This window comes from Anomalospiza imberbis, chromosome 6 (genome assembly GCF_031753505.1).
Source record: "Anomalospiza imberbis isolate Cuckoo-Finch-1a 21T00152 chromosome 6, ASM3175350v1, whole genome shotgun sequence".
In the NCBI taxonomy this organism is placed as follows: Eukaryota; Metazoa; Chordata; class Aves; order Passeriformes; family Viduidae; genus Anomalospiza; species Anomalospiza imberbis.
In genome coordinates, this window is record NC_089686.1 from 56,328,161 (window position 1) to 56,341,754 (window position 13,594).

At 51.7% G+C, this 13,594-nt stretch overlaps 1 protein-coding gene across 7 annotated transcripts in view; it reads left to right on the forward strand.

The window, feature by feature from the left end:
* Positions 1-2,208: 2,208 nt before the first annotated feature.
* The window catches only part of BAHD1 (bromo adjacent homology domain containing 1), a 50,541-nt gene continuing 39,155 nt past the window's right edge, over positions 2,209-13,594 (forward strand). For 4 of the 7 annotated variants that reach the window (XR_011000319.1, XM_068194541.1, XM_068194538.1 and 1 more), the window contains exon 1: positions 2,209-2,528. The gene's annotated coding sequence lies outside the window, so the exon portion shown is untranslated. Of the gene's footprint in view, positions 2,529-2,781; positions 3,171-13,594 lie in introns of those variants that run through there. The other 3 variants (XM_068194537.1, XM_068194536.1, XM_068194542.1) reach the window with 3 other exon arrangements.

Here is a 13,594-nt window from a genome sequence, read left to right on the forward strand (position 1 = left end):
GTCTCCGTTGTGCTTCACACTCTTGTGCAGCTCTGGAACACACAGTTCCCCATCCTCAACCTGTCCATTGTCCAGATGTTCTCCTATTCCAGACACCTGAAAGAGGGAATGTGGCCTCACCTCCACTTTCCCCAGACAGCAGCTGTTAAATGATATTTGTCATCAACTTTCATCATGAATTTTGCCCAAGTGTTTCCCTCTGGAACACTGTGACACTGTGGGTTTATTGCTCGAGTTGCAGGGGGATTTCAGAACTTTGAAATTCTCGGATTCTTCACTTTTCTGCTCAAATATCATTCTGTTTAGCTATGGGAGTCTGAGGTGGTAGATGTTGGAAGTCACTTGAACACATCTAGCAACAGGAGTAAGTGTGCTCTGTGTAACACCAAAATTGAACTCTGATCTCAGTGTGCTGTGATTTCCCTCCTGTTCCTGTGGCTCACAGCAGAGGGAAAGACTCCAATAAAATATCATTTTTAGGGAACAATTTGGCAGCACCATGAGCTGCCTTTGCTTTTCAGGTGGGGAGCAGTTCTGGTCTGAGGAGACAGAACCTTTGTGCTTATGGAGTGGCTCTTGGTGATGTCCAGCTGTATTAAGAAGAGCCTGGAAAAGTCTCCTCCAAAGGTTGCATTTCCAAAGGGCAGCAGTGAAATGGGGTAATCACAGAATATCCTGAAGTGGAAAGGATGCACAAGGATCATCCAAGTCCAGCTCATAAACAATATCAGAGAGTTCTTACGGAGAGTTGCCCTTCTGCACCTTGAGGGCTTCCAGGGGTGTAGCTGTTAAAGTTACTTATTTTTCCCTGCTCCATCACCAATGACTGGTATTTGTTTCAGGAATCAGTGTCTCCAAATAGCTGCATTTCCTCTCAAGCTTCTCCTGTGCAACATCTGGATCCTGCAATAATCATACCAGTGCTTGATCCTGCTGTATTTTGCAAGATCCCTGTGGACCACCGGAACAAGGCAGGAAGTATTTCAGGCTCTTATGTCTCCTGCAGTTTAGTTGAATTTCAAGCAGATCATCAGGGTCTCGCCCTCACTGTGTGTGTATTTATCTCCTGGAGCCCCGTGGGTTGCTTGTTCCATGTGCCAGTTCCTTCCCAGCTGTTTCCCAAATTTAAAAGAAATAGGAGAAATTTGGTACTGGAACAGGCTCCCCAGGGAAGCAGTCACAGCTCCAAGCCTGAGAGAGCTCAAGAAGCGTTTGGACAATGCTCTCAGGCACATGGTGGGATTTGGGGACTGTCCTGTGCAGGACTTGGAGTGGGGCTCCATTCCTGTGGATCCAACTCAGAAGATTGCATGATTCTATGGAAAAACCCCATTCTGCAACTGATGGAGAGGCTTCAGGGATGGGGACTGTGGTACTGCTAAAGATCAAATAACTTCTGTGGCTTGTTGGGTCTGCTTTAGGGCTTTAAGCTCATTTTACCAGGAAAATACGGAGTTTTCCAGATGTTCTCACTGCTGCCATGTCTCACCTGTCGGTAAGACCATAGAAGCCATGGACACCTGAGTGTTGCAGTGAGGACAGATTCTGTGGGGAAGCTCTGGGACACCTGAGAACTCCCTGTCGGCCTTTTCCCCAATAAAATGCAACGGGATATTCCCCTGGTGCTGACTCACAAGGCTGCTCAGGGATAGCTACCACACAGGGGTTGTCCGTGGCCTTTCCAGTGCCCATCTCGGGGTGGGAATGATGGGCGCTCAAAACCGCTCTGCCTTTTGCCTCTCCTCCCTGGCAGCTCTCAGCGGAGCTCCCGCCGGACCCCTGGGACATGCAACTTTCCCGGAGTTTGGATGCAGGGCTCGGTTTAAGGGTGACTGCCCCCGGGATGCGCCGGGCACACCCGCGAGGTGTGAGGGCGCCTCGGGCGTCTCTGAGGGACCCACGGGGGGGGGCCCGACTGGCGCGCGAGGCCGCCTCACGCCCCCGTCCTGTGAGGGAATCGCGGCCATCGGGGGCTACCCCAGTGCTCCCGTGGGGCGGTTTTCCCGGTTTTCCCGGTTATCCCGCGCCACGGGCGAGGGGCGGCAGAGTGGGGGGCTCCGTGAGGGGAGTGGGGGGGCGCCGAGGGGGGCTCGGGGCGGGGGCGGGCGCGGCGGCGATTGGCCGGCGGCCGCGGGGAGAGGCGGCCGTGATTGGCCGGCGCGGCGGGGCGAGCGGCGGGCGGCGGGCGGCGATTGGCTGCGGACGAGGAAGCAGGAAGGAGGCCGGAGGCGCTCGCGGCTTGCGGGGAGTTCGCGGCGGCGGCGGCGGCGGCGCCCCCGGTCCCTCCTCCGGTCCCTCCTCCGCCCCCTTCTCCGCCCCTCCCGGCCCCTCCGCCGCCCGCTCCGGCCTCCGCCCGCCCGCCCGCTCCGCGACGCCCCGCGGCCAGGGGCGGGCGGCGGCGGTGGCGCCTCGTCCCCATCCCGCAGCGGAGGAGGCGGCGGCGCTGACGCAGCAGCAGCGCGGAGCTCGGGACTCGCGGCGCTCCCGCCGCTGGATTTCTCCCCCCCGGGGCCTGCGGCAGCCTCCCGGTGAGTCCACACGCGGTCCCCGCGGCGCCGGCTCGTCCCTCCGCCTCCGGGAACTCCGCCGGGCCGAGAGCAGGTGCCGCCGCCCCGGGGTTTGGGGGGCGGGGGGTACGCGGGGCCACCGGGAACTTCCCGCGGCGGCGGGGAAGCGCCGGGAGGGCACGGCGGGCTCGGTGGCGGGTGGGCCGGGCCGGGCCGAGCCGCCGTTACCCCGCGCGGTCCCTCCGGTGCGAGGCCGGATCGGCCCCGCCGAACCCCCCCGGGCTCCTCCGCCCCTGCCGCCCGGGCAGCACAAAGGCGGCGGGGCCGGGCCGGGGCGGCCCGGGGGAGTTGCGGGGCTCGCGGCCCCGGGGGGCTCCTTGCCCGAGGGGCTGCTCGCCTCGGCATCGCCGGATCGGAGGCGATTCCCGGGGAAAGCCGTCGCTGTCCTCGGCGCCTCCGGATCTCGGAGCTGAACCGGCGCTGCCCGGCCGGGAGTTGGCACAGGACGGGCTGGCTGGGGCTTGGTGTCCTGGGGCTCCCCACGGCCGAACGGGGCGATGAGCCCCTCCCCTGGAGGGTCGAGCGGTTGAGTCCGTCGAGTTCCCGATGGTTTGCAGGATGTGATGCCGGGCGGGCTGTGAGCCCCGTGTCCCTGTCAAGCAGGTACCACCGAGCCTCTTTGGGGGATAGCAGAGCAGTTTTCATTTCCATCGTGATTTTTTCCCACTTGCCGTGCGCTCCCCGTGGCTCTGGACATCTCTCCTTTCCTGCCGGCTGCTCCGGTAGCCGACGGCTTGTTTCCTCTTCTCCTTTTGTGTAGCGGTGGCTCCTAATGGAGGCAGCTCCGCTGGCTCCCTCTTTTCCAGCTGCTTCTATAAGGCGCAGGAGCCAGCACATGTGACTGGGCAGATCTCAGGAAGACTAGCAAGTGCTCCCCGGGCTCCTGCTTGACAGCCAGCCCCAACACGGGGATACCCACACCCCGATGTCCCTTTCCCTGCCCCGGCACAGGGAGACGCAGGAACCCCCTCTCTTTCACAAGAGCAGCCATGAAAACTTAAAAAATACGAGCATTTGGGATCTATTCTGTTTGCCTCTCCCCCTCCCCTCTCTCTTTGCACAAAATGCTTATCTGAAAGAGGTTCTGGTTGTGTTTTGTTTTAAAGAATCCAGCTGTCCCTCGTGCTCGCTCTCCATCTGAAGTCATCATTGTCAGGAGCAGGCGAACCTCAAAGCAAGAGGCTTTGCCGGGCTTTTGCTTGCCTGGTTAATTGATCTGTCCATCAGTTTGCCACAATTAGCGAGTGCTTGTGCCACGCTGAGGGGCTCAGTGGTGTTCTGGGGGGCTCGGGGTTTTATTTTAAGCCTTCTGGTTCTCGTGGTTGTGAGAAAGAGTGACACGAGCTGCGTGATAGACTGATGCTTTTGAAATCTTAATGTGATTTAAATACCAGCACGCTGCTGATCGCTTTAACAGAAATATCCTGCTCACATATTCATCCCGGGCCATCCTTCACGTTTGTCATGTCCTGGCTACCTGAATCGTTCCCGAGCTTCAGCTGGAACTGTCTAAATGCTTGCTGGTGATAGGAAATAGTGCATTAGTGTGATTTACCAGGACGTTTTGGATTTAAACATTGATTTCTGTTTGTTTTCCTCATGAACTCAGTGCAACATTTCCAACTGCTTTCCAGCTGGAGCAGAGAAGTGTAGTGCTACTGATAGGTGTAAAATCAGCTGGAAAACGCCAAGCCTGCAGGGAAAAACAATTCCTTGAACTTTGTGCGAGTGGATCCTTTCTGGATGCTTTGTTTGCTGGGGGTTGATGGTGACAGTTGCACAGAACAATAAGATGCAACTTAGAAATGTGGGGTTTAGGGGAAAAACAGTCACACCCTTGTGTCTTGAGGCAGAAATGTTATTTTGGAGGCCACTGACGTGTTCTCATCCAACTGAATCATTCAGTTAAGTGTTGGTACTCTGTCCTTCTTGCCAGTTCGTCTTCATCACCTTTCTGTTTCCTCTCTGGAAGCCTTAGTGTTTATTTGGCTTTTTAACCAGTTAGAGTTGGAAGGGCCTCTGGAGACCATCCCCACCTAGAGCAGGTGACACAGAAATGTGTCCAGGTGGGCTTGGAATGTCTCCAGAGAGGGAGACAGCCTGAGCAGCCTGTTCCTGTGCTCTGCCACACTCAGTGGAAAGTTCTTCCTCCTGCTGAGGTGGAACGTGTTGTGTTTTAGGTGATGCAGGTTAGTTTTGTTTGCTGTGGTGGTGTTAATCGCTGTTGTGTGACTCGGAGGCTCTGTGGGACACGTGTGCTGGTCCAGTCTCTGGAGATCCGATTTAGGGATCGCCTGGCCGTGGTTTGAGGGGAAATCCACCCTTCAGCAAAAGCTTTTCTAGTGCTGCTGCAGCACTGAAAATAAGCCCTTAGCAGCAAATCTGTCCAAAGTAAACAGTTGAAAAATAATTAGGAGTGGTAGGCAAAGGCATGCTCTCTGCTTGGCATCATGTTCAGATCACAAGCAAATGAATGAGTGATCTGGCTCTGCAAAAACAAGAAGGTGTGCTCAGATGTGCAAATATCACATCCAAAAGGAACTGCGTGAGGGTTTTTTTGCCCCATCTCCCAGTTAGTTGTCCCACTTTGGACATCAGGAGAGATTTCTTCATATAAAGGGCTGTCAGGCACTGGAAGGGGCTGACACCAGGGAGGTGGTGGAATGCCCATCCCTGCAGGTGTTCAAGGAAGGACTGGGTGTGGCACTGAGTGCTCTGGGCTGGGCGACAAGGTGATGGTTGTTCACAGGTTGGACTCGATGATCTTGGAGTTCTTTTCCAAGCTCACTGGTTCTGGGATCTCAGTTAACCACGGGGATACAACTCATGGAAGCAGCAGCAGAACAGCCTTGGCCTCACACCCAACCAGCCGAACGATGTCATAACTCTCATGTTGATAATAAAAAATGAAGCAGATGACTGGGGAATACAGGGGAAAAAAGAAAAACCAACCAAAAATAAGCAGCCCAAAGAAGTTGTATATCTGAAAATAGCTTCAAACACAAGCTGTGAGCTGGCAGGGGCTGGGGTGGCTGGGCTCTGACGAGAGGGATGTGCTTCAGTCCCGGGGGATTTCCCCATCCGAGGGCTCTGACCGTCTGGTTTGCTCTCCTGCTTGAACTCACGGTGTGAGTGATGATTTATGTGCCTGTTTCCAGCAGCTCATAGGTGAGCTGGTTATATTCCCAGCTGCAGATTTGGGCTGTCTTGAGCTATTCTCCAAGTGTGAAGGCTGGAAGACATCGCAGTTTTGGATGCAGACAGTGTTTAAAGGGAAGAACAGGGGATGTTTTGTGGAGGATGCTAAGAAGGAATTGTTCCTTGTGCTTCAGCATGAGGACTGGAGGCTTTGGGTCCTTCAGCCATGATCACAGCTGTCCAGCATGGCAGCTCCTCTTTTACTGAGACCAAAGACATGGATTTAATGGCAGAAAATACTGAAATTTGTGGCCAGATTGTTGTTCTTAGTGAGTGAGTTACCTGTAGGAAGACCATCACAATTTAACTCTCTATGCTTTCACACTTGTACTGGCACCTGATATCCTTGAAATGGGGAAAACACACTTAAATTTGATACTACTGGTTTTATCTCTTAAAAGACAGAAAGAAACAAGATTGTATGTGACAATGCCATAACTTTGTCCAGTCATTGCTCAGATTTGCTATTTTAGCATGGAGCTTTATTATAAATAAAGTAGAATAGAGTCACAGTAATATTTCATGTGAATAAAATAATAAAAAACCCCTCTTCCATTAGAAGAATAAGACACTGGAAAACTTTATCATGTAATAAAGTGAAATGAGGGACTGAAGTTACTAAAAAGAGAAGCCAAGGGTATCATTAAGAAAAATAAATATAAATCCGGTTTAAAATCAACTCATTTGGGCCCTGTCAATATTTGTGCCATTGGAGTTAATTGATCTGTTCCATGTTATTTTTTCTCTGGCCATGGGGGTGAAGCCTCTATAAAATCAGAGTATGGAGAGCTGGCAGGATATAAGAAGTATGGTCAGCAGAGGGAACTGAACCCCTGAACCTTTGCGAAATCTCTGGTCTCTCAAAATTACAGATGTATAATTTCCAAAGAATAATTTGATTTAAATCATAGTGGAAGCCCCTCAGTGGGGATGGCAGTGCTGCTCTGCTTCTGGAGAAAAGCAGCTGAAAATTAGGATGGCTGCCCTGGAGGAGCAATTGTTTTCCCTTCAATCTGCTACTTACTGATATACATTAAATTTCAGGGCATCTTCCATAGAGGTTGGGTGGTTATTAACTCCACATGGGTCAAAAAATAATTCAGGGGACGCTGTTGATTTTGGCCTGATCTGTGAGTGATGCTCACATTTGGCAGTGCTGGGTTCTTGCTGGTTGATGACGAAGAAACGCATGGATGCGTCTTTCCTTAAATTAAAACAGGTGGGAATGAGCCGTGTACCACCCTGCGAGCCTGGTGGCACCGGGCAGTCGCCCCTGGGGTCTGAGCCGTGCCGCTGGCGTGCAGCTAAACAAACACTGTTAACAGGGGAGGGAGGGAATGTGTGTCACTCCCCGGGAGCACGCCGTGCTCCGGGCCCTGCCGCTGCGCTCTTCCCACGTGGCACGGCCGGGAATGCCGCTTTTATCACCTCTTTTAGCAGCTCTGCCTTAGATAAAGAGGTGCATTTTCGGTAGAGGTGTTTGGCCGGACCTTGCCTGAGGGCTGTTTGGAATCCCTGGGTTTGTCGTTCTCCTTCCTGCACCGTTTAAAATTCCCAGTGCTTTTGGAGAGTTGGCAGCACAGGGTTTTGAGGGGTGTTTGCTGTCACACGTGCAGCCAGGCACCGTGACAGGAGTCTGGTGGCATTGGCAGGGTGTCAGCTCATCCCATGGGACGGCACAGCCGGCACGGCGATGCTGGGAGCAGGGAGGATTTGGGATCCATGTGTCTTGTGGCTCCCTCCTTCCCCTGCCAGAGAAAGGGATGCAGCCCAGGTGGGATTTTTCTCCTGCTGTATTCCCTGGGCACTACCCTGTTGTGGGCAGAAACGCTCCGGGAAAAGGCACGTGGAGAGCGGGTGGGATTTGCGTTAAACGTGTGGTGCTCAGGAATAAAATTACGCTTGGGCTCCGAGCTGCCTGGTGCTGCATTCCTTGTGTCCCAGTTCTCCTAAACAAAGATATGACTGAAGAAAATTATGATTTTTAGGTTTTCCCCCTTTGTAAGGCACATCACAGGAGAGCTCACTGGCACCCATTGTTCTTCCAGCAGTTTTTGAAGGGCTTTCTCACGCTCAGCTTTGAAACTCTACAGCTCAACAGCCTTGATTTTTATTATTTTTTTTTTAAATCAAAGATCTTGGCTTTTAGAGGCTGCCTGTATCTCAATATTTCAAATTATTTACGAGGCTCTTAGAAATAAAAGGCAGGCGTTTTCCTCGCATTGATTGGAATAAAACTGCTTTGTTGGCAGCTGATTTTTCGGTGTCTAAATTATCATCCTTGAAACAAAATCTCAGTGCTAGGGAAGCATCGAGATCCCGGGCACTGCTTCCTACTTACACCGTGCCTGGCCTTCTATTGTTCCTGCCTGTGGCCTGTGGGAAGCACGGAAAATCGGGAGCTTCAGCCAGCCTTCCCGCAGCACAGCATTATCCGGTGCTCGTCTTCATTGTGTCTCCGGGTGCCTGCGGAATACCTGGGATAGGCTTAAATCGACCGCGGAGGAGAGAAATGGGGAGTTCCGGGACGCGAGGGAAGGATGGCTGGGCTGAGTTTGGGAGGCAGGAGGGAGCAGGCGCCGCGGGGAGCGCGGCCGCAGGCGGAGGCTGCTGGAGCCGGGAGCTCCCCCGCACTCCCGGCTTCACCTCCTCGCCGGGCGAGCTGGGGGAACGAACGAGCATCCCAGCTGGAAAGGGACCGGGGCCCGCATCCCTGGAATCCCTTCGGGAGCGCTCGCTCTCTTAGGGCACTTGGCCGGTTGAGCGTGTTCTCGCTGGCTCAGGGTTGGGAATTCTGTAAAAAAAAGAGCAGGATTTGAGGCGGGGTGTAGAGGAGCATCGAGGTCTCTGCTGAGGGAGGATGGAGAGGCACCGGGGGGAGTGTAGGCAATGAGGATTAAGCTGCAATAATCACATATTGATAAATACGAATGATTTGGAAGGAGAGAAAGCAGGAAAGTGCTGGCTTGTGGAGGGAACTAGCAGGCTGCAGGAGGTTTATTTTTGATGAATAAAAAGCTCGTAAGAAGCAGATGCAGGAGGCATGTTTGGGTTTGGTCCTTTGTTCAGCTCAGCCAAAGTCAGTGGATGGATTCAAGGTTGGAGATGGCTCAGAGTAAGGAGACAGAGCAGCTCTCTCCAAGGTGAGCAGGATAGTAAAGGAAAAGGATCTGGCAGCTCACGTGTAGACAGAGAAAAAAGAGATTTTATTAAAATCCTGGCTAAATGCCAGGTGTCAGAACAGGTACAGAAATGCTGAGTTGGACAGGTAAATCCCAACCCAGGAATTCCTTAGGTTTCAGCAAATGGCACAAACAACAGAAGCAAACCAGGCATTTTGGGGATTTATTCTTTAAAAATTACTTAGTGACCCTGACTCTGTGGCATGTCTCTAATTCCTGGAGCTGGTGATTACCTGGAGATGGCCCCTGCAATAACAAAGCATGTGATGGGCAGAGTTCCTGGTGAGGGGGAATATGCAATGCCTGCTGGCTGCCCTCCTGTTCCTTCCCAAGAACTCGGTCATCTTGTCCTTCCTAGATGCTGGATTTCATCAGGGATCTCTAGGGATGTAGTTATGTGGGATTTCTTCTGTCCTCCTTGTGTTTTGGTTGGAAAGAGGTGAATCCTTTCCAATCCTGTTAGGGTAGACAATATGGTTGGGAAGCAATGTTTAACCTTAAAAAAAAAAAAAAAAGCTATTTTCATTTCTTTACAGTTCTGTTTCTTCTCATATAGTGGAAGAGGATCCAGGGAGTAATTCTCACTTGAGAATAAATTGCCAGCTTTGCTGAAAGTGCAGTCCTGCCAGCTCTGAGGCTGTAAAGGAGTGATACAAACCCTGTCCCTCTTGGTGTCTGTGGGTCAGGATCAGTTACCAGGAATAACTTCAGCCTAGGGATGAAGTTTTGGATGCAAGTGGCTTAATTACAGTGCAAATGGAGCATCGCTGTCTGTGCTCAGCCCACGTGTGATCTGCAGCAGTTCTCCTGCCTGAAACCACTAATGAGCTTAAGAACTCCTCTGTTTTCCCAGCGCTTAACAAAAATTAAATCCTTCCCTCCCAACAAAACTGGTCGCGTGCTCAGCCCGCTGCTTTCATCAGGAACAATGGGTGAGCGCTGACCTTCCTGAGATGCCACCTCAGAGCTCGTTACTGAATAATTAGGTGATCCTTCCCCTTCCCACAAAGCTTGGGGGCTGTTTTTTGTATTGATAATGTGACATATCCCAAGGCTCGGCCTTGAATTTCAGGCGCTGGGCTGTTCCAAACTCCATCTGTCCACTAAGTGAATGTCAATCCAATTTAAGCTTGCATATGTTTCCAAGGAAACCATGGGAGGCAGTGGGGAGAAATGGATCATGGAGGGGCAGGGAGCTAGCGCAGCAGCAGCGCTTTGACTTTTCACTATTTAAATAGAATTAAACCCCAGTTCACTGTAATAACCCTATATAGAGCAGTGTCTGGAGGCCTTGAGGGTCAGATGGTTGATCTTGGAGTACTCTGTGTTATGTGTAAAACAAACACAGTGAATTTAAAAATAATAAAAGGAAAGTGGCTTTAGGTGCTTCTGTGAGGCCTCAGTCCAGCTCATAGAGCTCTGCACTTTCTTATGTAGATCCCAGAATCATTTAGGTTGGAAAGGACCTCCAAGATCATTGAGTTCCATCTGTGGCTGATCACCACCTTGTCAGCCAGACCAGAGCACTGAATGCTGTGTCCAGTCATTCCTTAGACACCTCTAGGAATGGTGACTCCACCACCGTCCTGGGCAGCCACTTCCAGTGCTTGAAATCATGGGTTTGGGTAGTGAGGTCCTAGTTTTCTTTCTCTCAGGCTGGAGAGCTCATGCAGCCATATAAAAACCTATCCAGCCCTCAGCTGAGCAAAGCAAGATGTGAGTGGACCCAAAGGAGTCGTCATATGTGTATTTAGACCCCCACAAAAATATGAGTGGAAAGTGTTTAGATAAATTTAAGGCCAGTGTCCCTGTCAAGTTGAAAGGGCCAGGTTGGATGAGTCTTGGAACAGCCTAGGCTAGTGGAAGGTGTCTCTGCCTGTGGGGGTTGGAATGGGATGGTCACTGGGGTCCCTGCCCACCCAAATCATTCCAGGATAAAACACCTTAATGCTGCACACTGATGTACTTGTGTTTGGAGGGCAGTAACTGTGACAGGCCTTGCCAGGGGAGCAGGAAAGTCAGTGAATATTCGGATATTTGCTCCTGATCCCTCAGATAAGCTGCAGGTGCTGTGGCTCCCCAAGGGCTCATCCTTCACCAGAGGTGTGAGAACTTCCAGGCACACCCCAGCTCGAGCAGAGGCAGGGAAGGAAAGCTGTGAAGTGACACTGAGCAGGAGGCCCCAGAGGTAATTTGGGGTCTGTTCCTTTTGCAGACCCCGTGTCAACTACAGCAGAGACCTGACAGAAGTTGTGGCATCCTCTAGGAAGCGTCACTCAGCTCTGCACGTGTGTGGCAAAGTTGTAAGCAGGGTGGGAAACAGCGGAGCTGGAGACTCAAACGTAGACTTTGTGCTTGGTTTCTGTTCAGAAGAAATGAGGGTTCCCCCGCCCCATTTCCAGGAATTCATCTTGAACTGAGAGTTTAAATGCTGCAGAAAGCCAGGGCTGTAAGTCTGCCTGCCTTTCTGAAGCAAAGTGTGTTTCTACCTGTTAATACAGCTGTTAAATAAAATGTTTATCTTAGTTATTGAAATGAAGAGTGAGGAGCTAGCTTTGGAGCTCTAAAAGAGGATATTATCTGTCATTTTACTTTGAAGAATGCTGCTGCCTTAAAATGTTTTACTGTGACAAATAGCTGGAGCTGAAATTCTGGTGTCTGGGGATGTCCTGTGTGGACACGTCTCTCCTTGTGCGTTGTAACTGCAATCTGAGGCAGAAACTCCTCAGCTCTGAGCTCTTTGCAGCTGTTGTCCAACATCAGATCCTCTTTGGTTCAAATCTCCTGAGATTTGGACTGCCAGCAGCAAAACTGGCCGAGGGGAGGTTTGTGCTGGGCACGGGCACTGGGAATTGTCCTTGGGCCGAGCTGTGGGATAGCAGGGGGGTTCTGGCTGCTTGGGGGGGCTGTGCAGCACATTCCTCCTTATCAGCTGTTTACCTTTCCACTCTGGGCACAGCCTGGGAAAGCAGAGCTTGCTGCAGCTTGCTTGGATCTTCCAGCAGCTCCTGGAAAGTTCCTGCCAGCTCTCCCGACATTCGACCGGTAGCTGCGAGCGTCTCCCGCTGCCACTTTGGCTCTGCTTCAGCTGGCAGCTCGTGCAGCTCAGGAATCCCTCTGGGATCGCAGCTCCGGTCGCATTTCCCGTGGTCTGGCTTCACACGCTGTCTCCTTGTCCCCCACTCCTTGGAGCCCGGTGCTCTGAACCGTGTGCACCTTTTACCCTTCTGCTCCTGTGCCGGTGACTGGGATGAATGAGGGCAGTTTTCTCTTCCCTATCCTCTGACCCCATGCATTGAACACCTCAATGTGCAGTCAGTGTTCTCAAATCCTATAGCTGATAATGAAGGGGATAGTTCTGCTTATTTTTTTGTTTCTCCACCTGTCAGTGCTGGGAGTTCCTCAAAAGTTTTGCTGTTTTCTTCCCTATAATGAATATTCTCCTCGAGGCTGGAGGAAGCACGTGGGGGGTGGTATTGCAGTATCAGAGCATCACTGGGCAGAACAGTACTTGTAGGACTCTTCTTCCCGCTACTCAGCACACCTGGATGTTATGAAGCCACAGCCTGACTTCAAGGGATCTTCCTGAAAATTAGTCGGAGGCAGCTGTGGCATTTCCATAAAGCTAGGCTGCACTGTTTGAAAGCTTTGTGGTTCCCCAGAGGAAGTTGTAATTAGGCTCCTTTGCCAGAGAGCTGATGGTTTATCCTCTGGAGTTCCCACTGGCTCCATGGTGACCTACTCTGGTGGGAGAATAGAAGCGTTCAGCCTCCCTCCAGAATTCAACCAAGAGCTCTTGGGACCAAGGCTCTAACTTAGTCATTGCTCCTGATGCTCTTAAGTCTGTTTTCCTTCTGGCTGTGCAAGGTGCAGTGAAATCCAAGTAATATTTCAGTGTGATGGAGTCTGTAAGACCCACCTTATTGAAAGAGTCTGATCCTAGCCCTGACTTGGAGAGCTGAGTGTGTTTAATTGCTGCCTTTCCGAACGGCTGAGCAGCATCACGCCCGTGTGGGTCGATAAACGCGCCTTAATGAGTGCATATAAACCAGATCACTCCCAGCACGGGCTGCAAACCCTGTCCAGTCTGTTTAAAGGTGGTATTTGTTGCCTTGGCTGATCAAACCTGGGGCACAAGCAAAGGTGTGTGTTTAAATATGCCTCTAACGATGTGGGTAAGGGATGAAAGAGCTGGGGCAGCTCCTAATGGGAGTTAAACGGGCTCTCGTGGAAGCAGCGTTCCAGCGAGCTGGGCTTCTCCCTGTCTAAAGTGGCTGAATTGCCTGTGTTTGGCTTGTGGTTCCTGGGATTTTAACATGTTACAACATCCAGCTTCTGCTTGAGCTTTCTCTCACCAGATTTCTGATCTGTGCCAGCTGCTGGTTCCTAGAAATGTTCCTCTGGCTGAGCTCGGGACCTTTGGCTACCCTGAGTCCCCTGCTTCCTGGGCTTAAATGATCCAATTTGACCCAAATTTAAATGATTCCTCTGCTAACACCCTAGGAATTAAAGAACATGTTCTTGGAGGCATCAGCTGTTGCAGCACCATTCAGTAGTGCTACATTTCTTCAGACTGACCTAATCCATGAAACCAGTTGAGCTGTGAAATTTTAAGTGGAACTACTTCACTTTGTGGGTAACTGATTT